This window comes from Coffea arabica, chromosome 10e, assembly GCF_036785885.1.
Source record: "Coffea arabica cultivar ET-39 chromosome 10e, Coffea Arabica ET-39 HiFi, whole genome shotgun sequence".
Taxonomy (NCBI): domain Eukaryota; kingdom Viridiplantae; phylum Streptophyta; class Magnoliopsida; order Gentianales; family Rubiaceae; genus Coffea; species Coffea arabica.
Window position 1 is genome coordinate 14,152,682 of NC_092328.1, and position 14,795 is coordinate 14,167,476.

Consider the following 14,795-nt stretch of genomic DNA (forward strand, 5'->3'; position numbering starts at 1 on the left):
AGACACCACAACTCTGCCATTTATAGGCCTCAGATGAATGGAGCTGTAGAAGCCGCAAACAAGAATTTGAAGAAGATTATTCGCAAAATGACTGAAAGGCATTGCGATTGGCATGAAAAGTTGCCTTATGCATTAATGACGTATCGGACTGCTATCCGGACATCGACTGGGGCAACACCATATTCACTCATGTATGGAATGGAAGCTGTATTACCGGCTGAAGTTGAAATTCCTTCGCTACGAATCCTCATGGAAGCTAAATTGGAGGAAGCTGATTGGATAAAGCAACGCCATGAGCAATTGACTTTGATCGATGAAAAGCGACTCAATGCTATCTGTCATGGTCAGTGCTATCAGAAACGTGTGGCCCGGGCTTACAACAAAAAAGTCCATCGGCGTGCATTCGAAGAAGGTGACAAGGTACTGAAGCGAATTTTGCCAATGCAAGATGAAGCTAAAGGCAAATTTGCTCCAAATTGGCAATGGCCGTTCATTGTCCAAAAGGTATTACCTGGCGGAGCACTTATTTTGGCAGAAATGGATGGACGAACATTCCCTCAACCCATCAACTCAGACATGTGCAAGAAGTTTTTCATTTGATCATGCAAATTTTCTTTAGAAATTCATACAAATGGCGAAATGTAAGTCAGGCCATCTTCTTTTACACTTAAAACATTTTATCTCTACTTGTCCCCTTTGAGCCATCAGAATTGACAAATTTTCGTTTGATAACCCCTGAGAATTGCAAACCCCACACTGGGGCAAATTTATTTTGAAAAAGAGATGATCAAAAAGAAAAGAGAACCCCACACTGGGGCAAATTTAGTTTTTAAAAAAAAATGCAAAAGTGAGGAAAAATGCAATGAAGAAAATGCAAAGAGAGAAAATCCGATCAAACTGAGGCAAATTTTCCTCGGTTTCGTTCAAAATCGGAAACGATTTCAAAATAATGCAATCTCAAATTATTTCACACCTCGCATCAAAATTTGCTTTCAAACCTCAACTTTTCTTGAAAAACACCCCACCTGACCTCATTACAAAGCTCAAAGTCCTGACTTTCATCATTTGTTGTATTTCTATTAGGAAATTTGTTAATCAACTGGCAAGTGATGTCCGTAATGCCTTCGCCTAATCTTACAAGGGAAGTGGATTTTACTGATGCCCGAAATCTTTAACTCATATTTCTGAATCGATCATGGTCGAGATGTTTCATTGTTCTTTAGGTGAAAACCCGAAAGGGCGCCTCGGAAAAAGAAAAGAAAAGGAAAAAGAAAAGAAAGAAAAAAAAAAGAAAAAAAGAGAAAAAGAAGAAAAAAGAAAAAGACAAAACAAAAACAAAAAGAGCGGGGGCAACCTTGGTGAAAACCCGAAAGGGCACCAAGGCAGGTTTTCTTAACAGACGAGCACGAGAAGGAACAGTTGGTGACCTGGTTCATTTAGACTTTCCCTCATGATTGTGATACTTCTGCCAGTATCGAATTCCGAAATAAATATATCCAAAGTTTTGAATATGATATTCGTTGGCCAAATTTGTATTTTCCTTTACGAATATTCTTTTGCGAAACGTTTCTTTATAAACCTCCTGGTCTCTCGATTATTTGCGTTCGACTGCTTGTGGTTGTCTGCATTCTTTTTGAATGCTCATCTTTACCTGACATAGGAAATCATCTTGCATATATCGTTGATTTTTTTTTATGTGACAAATTTTTCATGCATCATTCTTTCACCATTGGATTCGCATGGATGATAAACCCTAAGATTTGTGCAAGGAGTGAAATGCAACAAAGCTGCTACATAAATTTGGTGACGGGGTAAATACGTACTTTATCGGTCTCAAGAATTGGAAGGTTTCAAAATTACAAGTTCGACTAAGCTAGACGTCGCGGAACAGAGGCAAAAGCGTCACAAGACTCATGTCTACACGATTCTCAAGGCAAATCGGATCAAATGATGGTGGCAAGTCCATTATTTCTTCTTTTCTTGCAGGAACGTTGCATTTACAAACGAGAACAACCACTCTCCTCTTCGCACCAAAATCGATGTCAGAAACGGCTCCCCAGTAGGCAAAGACGAAGTGCTAATGATATTGGCAAAACTTGATCATAAGAAACAAACATCAGCTATCGCTTTGGTTACAGAGATCAAATCTCCCTCTTGGTACAAAAGATTGAACCGCTCCCAGGTAAAAACTCAATTCATTGTTTAAACCCCTCAATGAACTCCCGTTTTAAATTCCTGTTCGGGTCAGTCCCGTTTTAAATTTCTTGCTCGGGTCAGTCCCGTTTTAAATTTTTGTTCGGGTCAGTCCCGTTTTAAATTTCTTGCGCGGGTCAGTCCCGTTTTAAACTCCTGTTCGGGTCAGTCTCGTTTTAAATTTCTTGTTCGGGTCAGTCCCGTTTTAAATTTCCTGTTCGGGTCAGTCCCGTTTTAAATTCCTGTTCGGGTCAGTCCCGTTTTAAACTTCTGTTCGGGTCAGTCCCGTCTTAAATTCCAATTCGGGTCAGTCCCGTTTTAAAATTCCTGTTCGGGTCAGTCCCGTTTTAAATTTCTTGTTCGGGTCAGTCCCGTCCTAAATTCCTGTTCGGGACAGTCCCGTTTTAAATTTCTGTTCGGGTCAGTCCCGCTTTGAATTCCTATTCGGGTCAGTCCCGTTTTAAAATTCCCTGTCAGGGGTCAATCCCCCTCGTTCGAGTCGTTCATAGCCAAATAACACAGGTAAGTGTTTGGTGTCTATTTCTTTGTCTCAAGTTTTTTCAAAATTCAGACAAAGAGGGGCAAACTGTAGACACCAAATTTTCAGTGTAATTTCATTTACTTTCTTTAGTTTTTATTTTCCGTGCTAGATTTATTCACTTTTCAGTTTTTAGTTTTTTTAGTCTTTTATTTTATTATTTTTATTTTTTAGCTTTAACAAAGAATTTCTCGGGAAAAAGAAAAAGCATTTAAAAATTATGTTTTAGTTGTTTGGATTTAAATTCAATGTTTTCTTGAAAAAATATGAAAAATGAAAAAAGGAAGAAGAAAAAAAAAGAGAGAAAAATGATGAAAATGGAAAAATCGCAACTTTGTGGTTTATTATTTCTAATTTGTTTATTTTTGTCTGATGTTTCTTAAATTAGTGTTTTCCTTTACTTAATATCATTTTTCATTTTTGTATCAAGTTATTATTAAAAAAAAAAAAAAAAAAAAAGACCCGCAGCATGCAAGCTGCGTATTTTCGCAGCTTGCAAGGACAGCCACATGCCCATCGGAGGGCTGGAAAGCTGGGCAGAAACCAATCCCTTATCCTCACCTTTGAGGTGAGGGTTTAGGGATTGGGGGGTTCCTATAAAAGGATAGCCGCAGCCAGGAGTGAAAAAGAGAGAGAGGGGACGGCTGAGTAAAAAAAAAACTGAGGAAGTTCTGGACGAGAAAAAACCAGAAAAACGGAGAAAAGCTGTGAGAGGAGCTGGAGGGAAGTCACGGCTAGAAAGAAAAGCTAGAAAAGATAGACTCTGGTGAGGGAGAAAGGAAAACATTAGAAGAAAGCAAAAGTTGGCGGCTGTAGAAAGGAAAAAGGCTACGGAGGTTTTTGAGTGAGCGGCGGTAGAAGACCAGAAAAGCTACGGAGAGTTTGAGGGAGAGCTAAGGGGGATAACGGCGGAGAGTAAGAAATAACAGAGCAAAGGGAAGAGAAAAAGAACGACTGAGGGGAGGACTTCGGCTGAGGAAAAGCAGAGAACCAGGAGGCAACGGCGGAGGAAAGCCAGAGAAGCTGGTTGCCAGGAAAGAAGGAGAATAAAGACCTCATCTTTTGATTGCATCAAGCCTCAGCCGAAAAAAAGAAACCCAAAGGTAACAGCTTTTCACTTCGGAGTGTGTTTATGAGTTGTTGAGCTATGTTAGAATGTAGAAAGTCTCGGCCTTTACACTTGTTTTCGTTCCCCATGCGAGTCCCATTTGTGAATCTGGTTGGGGTAGGTTTTGTGTTTAGCCGTGGGGGGGGTACATGATGAATCCATGAAGCTGCTGTTTAACGTTCATCGCTGATTCTGTCGTGTTTGGATGAACAAATCCAGAAAAACGGCATGCGACTTTTGGACAGCTTCGTTTGATTTTTTTTTCTGGTTGTTTATGTGTGGTGGTGTTTCTTGCTGCTTGCCTTTCCCTGTTATTCCTTGTACCTTGTCCGTTGCCTTGTTGGGGCCTTAGAATGTTCAGAGTAGGGGTCAGTTGATGTTTATACTACCTTGCATTATTGCCGAAGTTCCAAAGCATGAAAGTTGCCGAACATTTTTCCAGATTTTTGCATGTCCTGTACCTCTATTGTCACATTGAAACACAAGAGTTGGGTAGCTAAGAGCTGGAAAGGATGAGTGGTTACATTGCCACTTTGATCCACGGTTGGGTTGTTTGAAGCCATTAGTTACGCTTAGATGGAAATGGTTGCATTCAAAAACCCAGAATTTTGCAGCTTAAGAAACCAGCGAAAGAAAAGGAAATTCCTGCTAAGAATGCATGGACTGTCGAGCCTTTGTGCCGCTGGTTTTCTGAGCTTGTCCCACAGTTTTATCATACTTGGTTCTTCGATGATTCTCCTGCCATTGTTTTCCTTTCTTTGCTTTCTTTTGCTTGCCGAAGTTCATGTTTCCCTTACCTTTCATGTGGGCTATTTGCTACGGGATGGTGATGCCGGGGCATTTGTTTGTTGCAGCAACAGGCGTTGCCTGCAACTTGGAAACATCTGGTTACTCCATTCTCTGTTTGGTTGTCACTGTCCAGAATCTGGTTTTTTCTGTGTTTGGGTCAAATACACGTCGCATTTTCTGTTTGTTCACTCGAGAATCTGAGCTAGCCTTGCTATGAATGTTGAGTCTTTTGTTTTGTTCTTGATTATAGCATTTTCTGTTTTGTTTTGTTCTTGATTGAGCTAGCCTTGCTGCGAAACAAAGATGTTTAAGTTAGTTTGGGTTGTTCTTTTTGTATGAGTACATCTTGTTTAAATGAAAGGAGTTGCAGAGATTGTGTTGTCTGGGAATAGAAATTGCAGAAGCATTCTTTACGTGGTTGCATAGAACTTGCATGTAAATGACTTCCAAAAATTGCACCCTAACCCCTTGGCTTCTATCTAATGCACTATGGCCCAATTACATTCCAATCTCTTGCAATTAAGTCCTAAATTGATTGCAACTTGAACCGTTATTTGGCCTCTTATTATTTTTGGGACTTTCGAAGTGCTTAAATGTTCTAATTGGATTCACATGATTGATTAACGTTTGCAATTGGATCCCTTTTACATGATAATTTGCCTTGATACGTTTTCACGTGAATTGTGGACAAATTTCAATGAATTTCTAGGATAAAATCATGAAAGCTTAATAATTTGGAAGAATTTATAGTCTTGGTTTCGTTTGATTTAATTTTTCTTAGCTAATTTTGTTATTTAACCATAATAAATAATTTTCCATTCTTCTTTTGTGATTTTTGCATTTGATGGATTCCACCTTAAGCCATTCAAATTAGTACTCCATTTTAGACTCTTGAAACTTTTTATCTGGGACCGAGTTTTGCCTACACATGCGTGATTTATTCCATGTTTAATTTTCATTTCATGCTTAATTTCCATTTTTGTGTTTAATTTTTTGTTTCATGTGATTATTTGATAATTAAAGTGGTACCTTGACCTTTTTATTATTTTGGAGGGTAAATTAGTAAGTTCACTTCGTTAGGGCATCGATTCAAGAGAGGTACACTCTATCCCTTATTTTGACCTTATTTGACCCTATGTGATCCAACGTGCTAAGTGAGAATTGCATGTCTACTTGCTTCCCTTACCTTTCCTTATTTCCTTTCATTTATTTCATTTACTTTTGCCTTTATTAAGTTATTCTTTTATGGGGTATGTGTACACCTCTTGGCCTGTAATCACTACAAGAAAATTGGTCATCAGTGACAACTTTTCTCTGTGACGAAAAAAAGTTGTCACAAAAGGGGATCCTTTATTGACGACTTTCTAACTCGTCACAAATCTCTAATGGGAGTCAACTCATTTGTGACAACTTAAAAAAATCGTCACTAGTAAATTCCCGCCAAGATTTAGCAAGAGCGCGGGAGTATTAGAACACACAATAGTGACGACATTAAGAACATCATCACTATTGTTTGGCCTATTTATGGACGACTTTTTGTTGTCGTCACTGATCACTAAAAAAAAAGTTATTAGTGACAACATTTTGTAGTGATGACAATAAGTCGTCACAAAAGGAGTTTCTTTAGTCGTGACTCCTAAAGTTGTCACAGTTGCATCAAAGCAACTAAATGTTTAGTGACGACCCGTTATTTTCGTCACAAACTACATTGCAAGAAATATGGTCATTAGTGACAACATTTTCTAGTGACGATAAAAGTCGTCACAAAACGTGGTTGTTTAGTGACGACAAGGAAAGTTGTCATAATTGCTCAAAACAACTAAGTTTTCAGTGACGACCTTGAAAAACGTTGTCACTAAAATGATTTATATAGTGACAACTTCTAATATCGTCACTGTCACTCTACCGATTCGGATTTAGTGACAAGAATTAATCGTCACTGTTTAAAGTACTTATTTCTAAGTCACTTTCATTAATTCTACTGTGCCACCCTAACTTTTGCGATTTAGCCCCAAATGTTGTAAAAAATTCCATTAATTCCATTATGATACCTTAACTTTTACAATTTAGCCTCATATGTAGTACACCGATTTCTTTAATTCTATTATTACTCCCTAACTTTTGTAATTTAGCCCCATATGTAATTCACCAATTTCATTAATTCTACTATGGCACTCTAACTTTTGCAATTTAACCCCCATATGTAATACATCAATTTTATTATTTCTATTATGGCACCCTAGCTTTTACAATTTAGCCCCTATTTTTTTATTAGGAAATTGCGAATGGTATCTTGATAAACATAAATATTTTATAATTTTCTCAAACTTAAGTAATAATTTGTTATAAACTCTAAAGATATATCTTTCATTACAATAGTTATAAGGCAGGTAGGTCTTTTTATCAATGGAATAAGAAATTTATGCTAGATTTATCCTTTGTACTACATGCCAAGTAGTATTAGCAAAGGAATAACAAAGTACTACAAAGTAATTAACAAAATAGCCTTCAGGGAGTGTAGTTTATGGGCAAATGAGCATTATCTATTCAAAGTACCAACTTTTTATGGGCATTTTACTCTCAAACATATAATTTATGATAAATTTATAAATGTTTGTAAGTAAAATTCAAAAAGTGTTACACTGATTTCTTACAAAACGAAAACTGGCAGGTTATCTTTTCAACATAAATTAAATTTTTTTAAAAAAAGAAATGCCCCATAAAGTACCAACTCTTTGTGGGTTTCCTCCATTACATGAACAAATATTCTACTCTTTATGGGCATTTCACTCTGAATCATTTAATTTATATTAAATACATAAATGTTTGTAAGTAAAATTCAAAAAATGTTGCACTAATATTTTTATGAAAAGGAAACTGGTAGGTTTTGTATTTAACATAAATTAAATATGTGAAAGCAAAAAAAAAAAGAAATTACCCATAAATCGATGTCTTGCAAATCTATACTAGTAAAATAGTTTCAAACAAAATTAAACATTAAAATAAACTGTAATTTATACACATTAAAATATCTGTAATTTATACACATTTTGCAACTACTACTTGTGTTTTCTCTGTAATGAATTTTTTAACTATTGAGAACTTAAGTTTTGTCTTGTAAATCTATACTAGTACAATAGTTTTAAACAAAATTAAACATTAAAATAAATGTTTGAAAAAGAACAAAAGTACATTTATCACTTGCAGTAATGTAACAAAATTTTCTCAACCATTATCAATATTTTCACAAAAGTATTAAAAACTAGCAATTGACAATATTAAAAACTAGCAATTTAATTAGTGACTACTTTTCTTGTCATTATAATCTTGAATAAATTAGTGATAACATTATGTCATCACTAAATTTTCTTTGATTTTGACTTAACAATAATGTCTTATTAATAGCGTTTGATTATTTTTAATGAAAGTCTGTGTTTAATCTATGCTTCAAACCAAATTAAAAATAAAAAAAAGCATGATGATTGGTCTCAAATGTTAGGAAAATGATTATTTTTATTGAAACTATGTTATAACCATATAATTTGAGTTTAATTATTTTCAATTACATAATGTTCTTTAGTGCTGCAATTATAAGAAATTAGTGTAAAATATTAGCAAATTATAAAAGTACATTTTCAATTATATGAAATTAACAAATTTTGCCACCTATGTTGATGAAAATTTTTATTTTTTGCTAAAAAATAAAGAATAATACTATAGCATTAAAATCTATGGTTCAAACCATATTACAAATCCAGAAAAAAAACATGATTTTTTGTATCAAATGGAGGGAAAATGAGTGAAGTCAAAATTTTGATCAAATCATAGTGAAAGTGCCGCGCAACAAAAACAATATCCAAAGCAAAGCAAAGACCAAAGCAGCGGAACACATTCTGAAAACAAAAGCAACGGAACACTTGGTCTGAGTTAAAGCAACGGAACACTTGAGCAACACAAACAAACAGAGGGAAAAGCTTTTGGGCAAGAAAAAGGAAAAGCCGAGCGGAGGAGTTGCAATTTGCTGTCAGCTCCGAAAATTTCCACCATCACCGGCAAACATTCACCCAGAAGGAGTATGGTAATTCCAACCTTAAAATTATTCTCTGGTGAATCAGTTTTCTTGCAATTTTCCAGTGATTATTCATAATTGTTTGGCCGTATATGTTTTATGGGGTTGATTGGACTGAATTTTTGTTTCGGACAATTTTTGGGGGCCACTTCTAGCTTTAATTGAACAAAGAATCGTAGAAATTCTTTATGCCCCAACCTGTTTGACAAAATGCTCAACTGAGAGTACAACTTCAAAAGACAAATTGATTTCCGTTTTTGCATAACATTCGGCCAGTCCACGTTTGTCAAAGTAGTTCATTTTCATGAAAGAGATGAGAGTTCTTGTTGAAAGATTCGGATGGTTTTGTTTGGCATCCGTTTGTTTAGCATCTGTTCTGTTTCCCTTTTGCGTGATGTTCCTTTGGTATGAAAGCAAATTAGTAATATGAAATTGATTGAGAGGAGACTCGTATGAGGGTAAATTTTGGTTGGAATTTGGAGGTGAACTTTCTGATGTACTATGGCAGCAAGCATTTAGACCATTCGGAGAGGATGATTATTTGTCCAAATTGCCAAAATTTTTGCTGCTTTTGTTCTTGTGTTGCATCCTTAAGATGGGTCTCCCGTGGTTTTATTTGTTGCAACTCTCTTGTTAATTGCTTGTAACTTGCTGAACATACGTGTTTTTGTGGTTCGATTGGATTGAGATATTCATTTTTCTGAATAACTTCTGGGTGCTGATTTACATCAATTGAGTGAGAAGTTGCTGAAATTTTGATGCCCAGCCGATGTTCGATGAAATGCCCGACTGAGAGTTGGGTTAGTCTTGGTGCTTTTAGGTCATACACGTTGTCTCATGAACCTCTCCTTCATGGCTGTTTTTTTCCTTTGGTTGGGTAGTTTTGTGTCTTAAAAATCTGTTTCTCTTGATAAAACTGGGGTAACTCCATTGATATTCTTAAGACTAGAGGGCTGCATTTTCTATTCGTCAAGGGGGCATGCTGTCATTGTTTTTCTTTCTTTCATTGCTTGTATTCCCCCTTGCTTAGCACATTCCTGTCTAGGCAGTCTTATGGGCTGATATAGGGTAGTTTATTTTATCCCTTTGATGTTAGTTCTTGGTTGTTCATGCTAAAAATCTGCAGGGTAGTCTTGCTGTTTTGATCTTGATGTCTTGTATTTGAAAAAGTAATTTGATAAACTGCAAAGTTTTGCGGCAAGGAAAACCTGGTAGAAGTAAAGTGCAGCAGTTTTCATTTTTCGGTCGCTGAAATTTTAACAGAAATTAGTTGCAAAAACTTCTTGTCTTCTTTTGTTGCATGAAACTTGCATGAGAGTCTTCCAGGAATCTCATTGTTACTAGGTTTTAGCCATGTTTAATTGGAAATGGATCAAAGTGCTGCATGAATCTTGTTTGCCGAAAGTTCCATGGGGTTGCAAAAGCTCCTGAGTGAAAATTGCAGCAGAGATGTTAGCTGGAAATTGCAGAAGCATAAGCTTCGTAACTTTGCATGAACTTGCAAGAAAAACTTTCAAGAATTGCACTTCGGCCCCCCAAGTCTCCCCTTGTTTCGCTATGGCCCAAAATTAATTAATTTGACCCCCTCAAATTTCTTTAATTTTTGCAATCAAGTCACTACTTATTTTAATTCTTACATGGTTTGTTCACCTTCCTTTAAATGCCTTAGATTGATACAAGCTGAGAGTAGACAGATTGCTGAAAAATCTTCAGGCAATGGAATGACATCACAAGAAGCTGCTGGGATGCAAACTGATGGAACTCCTACTTCACAGCATGTTGGATCTAATCAAACTATTGGTTGTCAAAGCAATGAAACTGAAAGTATGCAAGACCTTGAGTCAAACGGTTCAGGTATGTCAGTTTTACGTGTAATTCTACTCTAATTAACTAATTACTGCCAGGGCTGCTATTGTTAGCACTTATGGTCTTGTTTACTTTGTATCTACTAGACCAAGTGATGTTAAAAAGAAAAAGAGGATATACGCGTAATATTGCACTATCAAATGAAAAGAAAGCTGGAAAAAATGTGAACATTACTGTTTCTGAAATAAGTGGAAGACTAGTTAGAGAAGGTGCTCAGCGATACATTTCAGAGGCAAGCTGCGTTATTTGAAAGTATGGCAAGTGGAAAGCACCTAAATAGGGCAAGCTTCCTAAAGATGATAGAGATCAACTGCTAAGAATTACTAATGTAAGAATCTGCTATCATAGTTGGAGAAGGTGATCTGTAGTTTTTGGTAACTTGTAGTCACTGTGGACTGTTTTTTGGTAATAGCTGGTAATAGCATTTTTTGGGGCTGATATTATGCATCATTGTGGACTATTTTTTGTTATAGTTGTGTAGTTTATGGTTATGGTTATGGCTGATCTGTAGTTTTTGGTAACTTGTGGTCACTGTGGACTATTTTTTGGTAATAGCTGGTAATAGCATTTTTTGGGGCTGATGTTATGCATCATTGTGGACCATTTTTTGTTATGGTTGTGTAGTTTATGGTTATGGTTATAGCTGATATGTAGTTTTTGGTAACTTGTAGTCATTGTGGACTATTTTTTGGTAATAGCTGGTGATAACATTTTTTGGGGCTGATGTTATCCATCATTGTGGACTATTTTTTGTTATGGTTGTGTAGTTTATGGTTATAGTTATGGGGCTGATGGTTGTGTAATAACATTTTTTGGGGCTGATGTTATGCATCATTGTTATCTGAACTTATTCTTTGGGAAATATCTAGGTATCATGTATATAGTGCTGTTAGTTTATCAATAGAGGTAAAAATCTGATTGTTCATCTGCAATAGTATATTATTTTCAAGTACAAGCGACAGACCATGCATGGATAGCAATCTTCTTTTTGCCTATGTAGTGACTTGAAAGAAATGAATATAATGCAAAGGGGGCGTTTGTGAACTTTGATTGGTTTCACCTGTTTAGATGGTCTTCACTTTGACATTGTGAGGCAAATGGCTCATTCTCTTTGCACAGTTTAATCCTACAGAGGCATCGTTTCCTTCATGATTTTTGAAGCATAAACTCCTAAAATCAAAGAGGGCTAGTACCTCCTGTATTCACACCTCGTACAATAAGTTGCTTTCTGTGTTTTAATATATAAACAACCAAAAGCATAAAGATTAAACAATAATTACTGTGGGAGTCCAATTTAATTGTTCAATAAGTTGAGCTATTTAAAGAAGAAGAAAGAAAATAAAAAAAAACTGTTTTAGAGAGCTCTTTAGTTGAGCTTATGCAGTGTTGTATTTGTATAGATTGGACTGTGATTTCTAACTTCTTGCTGGTGTTGTAATATGTGGGCCCAAATTATATGAGGTTCTTAATGAATTGTAATTTTTGTCTTAATAATCTAAGTCTCATTACTTGTTCTTTATTATTGTACTCCTTTCCTTACCTACTTCTTTTACTCTTTTATGACAGATAAATGCTATTCATACTAGCTTTTGGAAGATATCTATGGTTATGGTTGAAGAATGTTGAAGACAAAATTGCCTTTTGCTCATGGAATGGTTCATTTAGATGTTCTTCAATTTCTTAAACTGTGATTGCTTTTGTAAATGTACCATATATACAAGTGATATTTTGGACAAATGTTATTTTTGTAGGCATTAGTTGGGTAATGTACACTTGAATTTGGCATTTGAGAATGCTATATTATTACCATGTAATCTAATGCAAATACTTTTGGTTATCAATCGTTCATGTTTATTTGTATGATTTGTTTAAAATCAATGATTTAGCAATGATTACAGGCCAAATTATGATTATTAAGCTATTGAGAAATTATCTAATGACAAAACAAAGTTGTCACAAAATAGAAAATAAAAACTCCTTGTCACAACAGAGATTGTCACTAAATCTAAGCTACATTTGTGACGACAATTGTTGTGAGTAAAATAGTTATATACAATGGCTTTCGGTGCTTTTTAGTGACGACTTTAAGTAGAGCATTTTTGACAAAAGATCAAGTCGTCAATAAAACACTTCCGGATTTTCGTCACTAATGACAACTATTTAGTGACGACATTTGAAGTCATCACTAAATAGTTGTCATTAGTGACGACAATCTGGAAGTGTTTTATTGACGACTTGATATTTTGTCAAAAATGATCTACTTAAAGTCGTCACTAATGACAACTATTTAGTGACGACATTTTAGGTAGTCACTGTTTACTTTTACCGACGGGGATTTAGTGACGACTTTGTGACGATCAAAAAGTCGTCAATAAAAGATATTTGTGACGATATTTGTATGTTCTGTGATGACTTTGTGTTGTCACTGATGAGCAATTTTCTTGTAGTGAACTAGTTATAGGGTACATTTGCTTGAGGACCCCCGTTCGATAAGGGAAACGAGCGAGTGTGGCTACAAAATAGCCTTAGCACGCTAGTTCTCCCTTCTAATCAAAGGGAAAATTAAAGTCGTGAAATTAGGAGTCATTCCCGTACCCGACTTGATGCATTCCTCTAGGTTCATGCACTCTCATTCTTATCATATCACTTCCTCACTTTTTTATCCACATTTTCTCACAATTTATATTTTTTGCGATCCACATGCCATGTTCACACACTTTCCCTATCACTTATTTGTTTTCTACCCCACAAATTGCACCCAATTGCACTTATATGTATCTACTATCATATTTTCATCCATTTGCACACAAACACCTTTATTTTCTCCATTTACACACGTGCACTTGTCTTACATTTGCGCACATGCACGTTTTCTTACATTTTCAAACTTGCACTCATATTTGAGTCTTCATTTGCATCATTCGCGACCTCTATGAGGATTTTCCTTATTGGCCACCACAACTCATGTGGTTGGGACCAAAAGGCCTCGTAAGAGACATTTTAGATCTAGGATTGCATTTCTTTTTCATATCCATTAGTCATATCCAACATGTAACGCATATTTTGGGTAGAAGAATTAGGAAAAGAAGGGCTAAGTCACGCAACTAGCTTTTGCTAGGGTAAGGAAGTGCCTTAGGCTTTGCCTTTGCCTTCTCCCTTATCAAATGTGACCCCCGATCCCTTTTTTTGGTTACGTAGACCTAAAAGTTCTTTAAAAAGGGTTTGTTTGCTTTTCTTTCTAAAAATCACTTTTTTGGGTGACTTGGTACACCCTAACTCTATACCAAGTGGCAACTCCATTTTCCATTAAAAACCCTTTTTGAACTTTGTTTGGCCAAATCGTCGCATTTTCAAGTCCCACGGCCTTTTATCTTCATTTTCACACACGTTCACATACACATCATACACTACTTTCACACCACATTCAAAAAGTGGGGCGCGACAGCCATAGCATACCATTTCATTTCATTCAATCCATTCATTTCATTTCAATCAATTCAATCATTATTCATTCAAATGAGAACGAGTGTGGTAAAGTACACACTCAACTCAATATTTTCAAAATCTCCAATTATTAATAACAATTAAGCACATAACAAGTTCATATACACTTGACACTCACACCTATCAAAATAAGATAGTGTGTTGCAAAATTCCAGTACTTAAGCGTCCGTTGTGAGGTCCTCTTGAAGGCCCCCTTGAATGCCTGAGCAAACAATAGTTATCTATTACACACTATCACTTAGAAACCCCAATTATCATAGAAGATTGCACACTTGTACAATCTTAAAGAATATCATAAAAATGAGCCTTAATTGCTCAAAATTCAAGGTTCGAAGGTGGTGTTTAACAACACAAGGAAAAACTGATTTCCTTCATGAAGACAAGTCCAAAATGGTCAATTAGTATTGGAGGATAGGGAAGAGTCTCCAAAAACTCAATTCCCGTCAAGCTTGAAAATTTCAGATTTGAGGTGCATTCTTTGAAAAATCATATCTCACTCTTCGTAGGTCCAAAATCGGAAAACTTGATACCGTTGGAAACTAGTTCTGAAGTACTAAAAGTTCCTAGAAGACACTTTTCTATGATTCGAAGTGGAAGACACTCAAATTTTGGCTTGAAGTTGTTGACTTGTACTTCCAAGACAGATTCGAGATTGGTTTTTGGCAAATTTTGGAAATTCGGAAAAATTCACAGAATGTGAACTAGCCTCTCAAATTTGAAACTCAATT

General features: G+C 35.8%; 1 long non-coding RNA gene across 1 annotated transcript; it reads left to right on the forward strand.

Moving 5' to 3' along the window:
* Positions 1–8,416: 8,416 nt before the first annotated feature.
* On the forward strand, positions 8,417–12,467 carry LOC140014929 (uncharacterized). Its single transcript, XR_011821684.1, has 3 exons — positions 8,417–8,706; positions 10,367–10,551; positions 12,130–12,467. It is a non-coding gene; the product is annotated as an uncharacterized lncRNA (long non-coding RNA).
* Positions 12,468–14,795: the final 2,328 nt, after the last annotated feature.